Source organism: Scleropages formosus, chromosome 17, assembly GCF_900964775.1.
Source record: "Scleropages formosus chromosome 17, fSclFor1.1, whole genome shotgun sequence".
Lineage (NCBI taxonomy): Eukaryota > Metazoa > Chordata > Actinopteri > Osteoglossiformes > Osteoglossidae > Scleropages > Scleropages formosus.
In genome coordinates, this window is record NC_041822.1 from 22474047 (window position 1) to 22480633 (window position 6587).

At 45.4% G+C, this 6587-nt stretch overlaps 1 non-coding gene across 1 annotated transcript; it reads left to right on the top strand.

Moving 5' to 3' along the window:
* The first annotated feature begins 212 nt into the window (after window positions 1-212).
* Window positions 213-306, top strand: trnai-uau (transfer RNA isoleucine (anticodon UAU)). Its single transcript has 2 exons — window positions 213-250; window positions 271-306. It is a non-coding gene; the product is annotated as a tRNA-Ile (tRNA).
* Window positions 307-6587: the final 6281 nt, after the last annotated feature.

Consider the following 6587-nt stretch of genomic DNA (forward strand, 5'->3'; position numbering starts at 1 on the left):
GCTGAAGGAAAAAAAGAAGAGGATGAACAGCAACTAGATAGATGGACTCAACAGCAATGACAATGGATGCAGCCCTTTTATCGCTAAAACAGAAGTTGAGGATTCAACGTTCTAGAAGGGCTCGGTCAATGTGGTCAACAAGAGTTGAAGTTCCCTCAATGGTACTGAACCAGTCTCAAGTGAGTTCTGTATCCAAGCACTCTCATTATGAGGCTCCAGTGGCGCAATGGGTTAGCGCGTGGTACTTATACAGCAGTACTCCACGGAGCAATGCCAAGGTTGTGAGTTCGAGCCTCACCTGGAGCATGAGCTTTTGGGTTACAGGTAGCACGGTCTTCAGACCCTTTGCTACTCATATACACAACTAGCAGCAGGTTCAGGGATAGCGAACATATTCAGTACCTTAACCCGCTTAAAAGACCCTTCAGAGCAAAGTGACCCAAGTGATTTATGACTGTAGACCTACAAATTCACCCAAGTATCTCTTACAAGTAGTTGCTTGTCCAGTACAAGGCTGCAGTGGTCTGGACCCTATGCTGGAAGAATAGAGGGTGGGGCAGGGCTCACCCTGGATAAGATGCCGGTCCATAACAAGGAAATCATACGCACTCATTCATTCATACACACACACCGTAGGCAGTGCAGGGTCACCAGTTTACTGGAAACGTATCTTTGGACTGTGTGAGGAAACCCACACAATCATGGGAAGACCCTGCAAAGTGTGCCCTTCAGTTTCACTGAAATGATAATAGTGAAGAGCGCAGCCACAGTGTATAATCCCTTGAACCTGTGGCCTTCTAACTTCTAAGTGCAGAGCCTTAACCACATTCATGACATCTGGCTCATGCCCTGCATCCATGCAGAAGGAAGAAGCAATCCAGTTCTCCATCGCTGCTATGCAAGACCCTACGGCGATCCTTTACGGCATTACATCACAGGGACGGCCTCATCCAAAGAATTCCTTCAAGAGGGAGACTTTGATCACCGGCGTGTTCCTCACCAAAGACGTAGAGCTGGCAAGAAGGTCCCCGTCACACCCTTCCAGCTACAGAAACATCACACTCCCATTTCCTCCGAGGCAAAATGTCTGTTTATTTTGCAGCGCGCAGCTCCGACTGACACAGAGGAAAATGCGGTCAGGATTGTCTGGTTTATGAGCTGGTAATAGACCTCTAAAAGGTCTGCTCCATGTTAATGAGTGATGTCAGCCCTATGGTTTGTCCCGTGCAAATAATTACAAGGCAGCAAAGGCTGAGGCCTGGCAAGACGGCTGCCTTAAAACAACACAACATGTCCGTCCGTAGCCAGTGCGCTTTATGGCGTGTTAATGGGGACCTCTCGTTGCTTCAAAGGAAGCTTTGTTTTGCATGCGAGAGAGGGAGAGAAAACATGTCGAGGGACTTGGGGACCAATTTCGAGGACGCTGACCGTCTTTGAAGATCCTGGAGCGCTCGCTCAGCAGCCCCTTCTTCCCAAATTTTGGTGAAAGCAAATCTGAGCCTGAGGGAATGTCGTGCAGCTGTTCGGTGTCTTTGACGCTTGTCTCACCAACCAAAATATTAGCAGCTTGGGAATTAGGGAAAGGGGTACTGTAAACATGCGACAAGCCGAGAGGGGAGATTACGTGGGAATAAAGACGTGTTTTGGATGCAGGAAGCGGTGCCCCGATGCTTAATGCTGTCTCTTCGCCGAGCCAGATCAGCGAGGCCGAACGAAACGGAGAAAGCGAGGGATCCTTCGCTGGTGGGCGGAGGATGGGCATGGCATGGGGGGAATGAGGGAGGAAGATGGGGGTGGGGGCGGTTTGCGTGAAATATCAGACTGGATGCTCATTGTGGCGGAGCAATCGATACTGTGAATGGATTAAACACTTTCCAACAGCGTCGGAATCAATTTTACACTAGAAACCTGTCTGGTGTGTACCGGCACCACGGACAGTTGAAGACAGAAGCTTACCGACCACCAATATCAATATGAGGATAGTGTGTTGCTATGGGGCAGCAGGGTTCATTGTCTTCCAGCACTTGCTAAAAGCCCCTTGGGGGCCACAGAGGGCAGACCACAGCTCCTGAGTCCAGGAACTACTATTTAGTTGAGTCTGTTGTCTAAGGCAACTTGCAACGTTATAGTTGTACACTATGGTACTCACAGTGATTTACCAACTACAGTGCTGTGAACACGTATGTGCCATTTCCGATTTCTTCTCTTTCTGCTGCTGCAGTCGAGAGGATGTTAAACGGGCAGCATGGTGGCACAGTGGTAGTGCTCCTGTTTCCCAACACCTCTGTTGTGTGATAGGACATGGGTTCAATCCCTGCACAGTCTGTGTGGAGTTTGCATGTTCACCCCTTGTCTGAGTGGGTTTCCTCTCACAGTCTGAAGACATGCTTTTCAGGTTCACCTGTAGTGTGTAAGTGACAGAGAGTGTGTGTTCCACTGATGTATGGATGAGTGACCCATTGTAAGTAGTGCATCTAGCAGTGTAAGTCACCATGGTGAATAAGGTGTGTGGGTTCATAACACTACATAGAGTTTATGGGAAGCTGCTTTGGAGAAAAGTGTCTGTTAAATAAATGTTCTTCTAGTTGAATATGAATGAACTCTGAAAGTGACACTGGTATGTTCTTATGTCATTTTCTTGGTTTGTATGATAACAAAATCTATAAATATAGGTGAAAAACTAACTAACAATCAACATAATTAAGGGGGCAGTTAGGGTCTGCTATATGAATCCAGTCAGGTATGATTTAGGCCAATCCGTTTACATCATTGCCAGCAACAGTAAATCTGGCAAAAAGAACATTTGTAGATACATGTCAGACAATTTCTGAAGACTGGAGAAAAATAACTGAAGTCTATCAGTGTGGGCAGAGTTACACTGCTGTAACAAAGGCTTTGAACCTCGACTGAACCATGGGCAGAGCCATCACAGGGAGAAAGTCTGGATCACTAGTGAATCCACCTAGAACCTACCAAAATCTCTGCAAGACCAAGGATTAAAGTCATAAATAAAAGCAGGACATGTAGGAAAGAGGCAAGGCGGAAACCACTGCTCACTAAAAGCAGTATTGAAGATCTTCTACAGTTCACAGAAAAGCACTTTGACACTTGGATGTCTCTCAGTCCTTGAGGACAAGTAACTGAAGAATTCAAAGTAGAATGTTTTGCATGAGCTCTATTAGATTTGGCAAAAAAGATATGGCACATCAGAGTAAGAATCTTCTATGAACAGTCAGATATGGTGGTGGAAGTGTGATGATCTGGGGATGTTTTGCTGCCATATGATCGGAGCACTCTGTTACCATTGGTAGATCAATGAATTCTTCTATATATCAGAAAATTCTAAAGAAGAATGTCAGACCACCGGTCCACGCGTTGAAGTTGAAGCACAACTGGCTCATGCAATATGACAATGATCCCAAACACACAGGCAGGTCAACACCTGAAAGTTGTAGAATGGCCAAGTCAAAGTCTTCACTTGAATCTGATAAATGTTGTGGCAAGAACTGAAAGGAGCTGTTCATCAGTTGTGTATGGAGGAGTGGGCCAGAATTCCTCCACAGCACTGTGGGACTGTACTAAACATCTACAGGAGGCCTTCAGTTGCGTTTAAGCACTGCTGGAGCTGTGAAAAAGATCTGATGAAATTTAATGTAAAAAATTTGGAAAAACAGAAATACTTATCCACAGCACTATAAGTAGGTGTGTAATTTTCACTCTATAAACTCAATCAAGAGTCCAACAGCAGGATCCAAACCCAAGTGCTTCCAGTACAAGGCCACACTTGTATTTACTCCTGGACTCACTGGCTCAATCCCGCTGTAGAACCTTTGACTCATTACTTACCCTGAATCATTTAGCTGACTCTTTTCTCCAAAACAGCTTACAACATTAAGCTTCATACAGCTCACTCATTTATGCAGCTCTATAATTTTATTGCTGCAGTTTATGTTAAGTACCTTGCTCAAGGGTATTACACCAATAGGTGAGGTTTGAACTGGTGACCCTTGGATCAAGAAGGTAGCACCTTGAACCACTACACTATCAGCTGCCCCTTTTAACCCAGGCTGTAAAAATTACCTTGCTGTATAAATGTGTAAATCGCTGTAAGTAGCTTGGTGTATCAACATAAGATTATAAGTCACTTCGGAGAAAATTAATGCATATGAGAATTTGAACAGTCATTCCATCACTTGCAGTGGCCTCTATTTTAGGGTAGACATGTCCTGCAGAGACGGTTTTGGAATATGCAATTTCCCACCTCAGACCCCACAGACAAAAACCCACAATGCCTTTCATCCCCACAGTTCACCTTGTTCTCCCTCCGGAGAGAACTATTGAATTTTCCAAGCGCAAGAGCAAAATTGGAGGAAACCCTTCCTGGACTCCAATTTTTCAGGCACTGTCTGAATTTTAAATACTGCTCTGGATCAATAATTTAGAATTTCCTCATTTTATATTTATCATGTAGTGCTAAGTGGTAAACAACCTGAACATGAATATGATACTAATCACACTGATACCCTATTAAAATGCATTAATTAAACATGCAATGATAATTTATTGATAATTTACATAGATAACACAGTTGAAAATTTAAAAAAAAAATTGTCTCCATCAATATTATGCTTTCTTTTTCCTCGGGTTTGACTGATACATATTTAGTTACATATAGAAACTCAAAAATGCACAGAAGAAAACACAGAACAATGGTGCACTAGTGGCTCATAACTCCTGGACTGTGGGTCTGAATTTGGGTCAGTCTGTATGGACTTCAGGAGTTCTCCCTGTGTGTGAAACCAAACATTTACATTTATTTATTTAGCACACACTTTTCTCCAAAGCAACTTCCAATGAACTCTACATAGTGTTATGAGGCCACACACCTTATTCACCAAGGTGACTTACATCCATACATCAGTGGAACACACTCCTGCTGTCACTCACACACTGTGGGTGAACAGCACATCTTTGGACTGTGAGAGGAAACCAGAGCACCCAGAGGAAGCCCACTCAGACACAGGGAGATCATACAAGCTCCACACACCGAGCAGGGGTCGAACCCATGTCCACTTGCACCACCAAGGGGCTGTGAGACAGCAGCGCTACTCACTGTGCCACCATACCACCCTGAACAAAAACCAAATGACGTGTGTGTGTGTGAACTGGTGACACTAATTTGCCATCGCTATGTGTGTGAGTGAATGAGTGTGTGTGTATGATCACGCTGCAATCCAGCGTGCCATCCAGGTTGTACGCTACCTCACACCCTGCGCTTCCAGGATAGACTGCAGACCACTCTGCATCTGACCAGTGGTTTTTGGTAATGAAAAATTTTGTGTAAAGAAAATTCCGGAACAGTCCAAGGTTCCCACTCGACTGCCCCGCTTCCTATTGAGCGGGAAATCCCAGTGACCCCACCGAGAGTGGGCTCGACCTCCCCCCCCCTCCCCCAAGCACGTGTAGGAATGTAAAGAGGCAGCGCAGGTCTTCGCCCCCGGCCCCGTGGGTCCGGGCCACGGCCGCCGTAACGTCCAGCCCTCGTCCGCCCGGCTGAGAGCGGCCTTGAGTGTAATATATTATGAAAATGAGGTGCGTGCGGACACGTTTCCATCGCCATTATCTGAGCATTTCCCGCGGATTAGGGCTCTCCGTGGCTTGGAGTGGCGGGCTAATTAGCGCGAGGAGCCCCGGCTAATCTGGAAACGACTTTGCTGCAATTACATGCATTTGATGGTTGGGGACACACGCTGAAACGAAGCTGGGAGGATAAATTGTCCTCTGACGCTCGGCCAAAGGTTTTTAATTCAGCGCTGTCACATCAATGACACAATCCCCGTGACCGGGCAAGGCTGACCTCCGAGAGAGCGCCTTACAGCTATTAGTGACAATTAAGACCAATTAGAGGAGCGGGCCTTGCAGGGAAGAAACGTTCGCAAACCCACAACCTACGAGTGTGAATGATTTAAAGTGACCACGGGCGAAAAGGCCCGATGGGCTCTCGCTTGCGTCCGACGCGGACGGCAGGTGAATGTTAATGAAGTTCATTATCCGTTTTGTCAATCAAACGCAGACAACCTCCGGAGCAACTTCTACGGCGGACCGGATCAAATTCAGATTTTTTTAATATATTTTCTTTGCCCTGCTTCTTTTTACTTCCCCAACACTTCCAGACTCGTTTCTGAATGTCATTTAACTTGCACTTTAATATGTTCATTAAACGAAGTTCCGACGACAATTGCGTAACAGCGTCCTGAAATAAAATCCCGAGGTGACCAGAAAGTTTGGTGGTGGATTTTTTAATTTTTACATTTTTTTTTTTTTTTTTTTTTTTCTGGCCGGAAATGATGCAAACGCAGCTCCTAAAGAACACGGCGCTGCGAGATGCTACGGTAGTCCGTGCTCATTAAAAGCAGTTTCTTTCAGATTCTCAGATTACCTCTCAAATCACCATCTCCGCCGCCGAAATGAGAATACTGCTTTTTGATATCCTCGGATGTTAAGCAAAGCAAATATATAAAGAGAGATGAAAGTCAGAGGGAGAATGTATGTGTTCTTTACTGGCTTCCGGAACATAAGTATTTCTT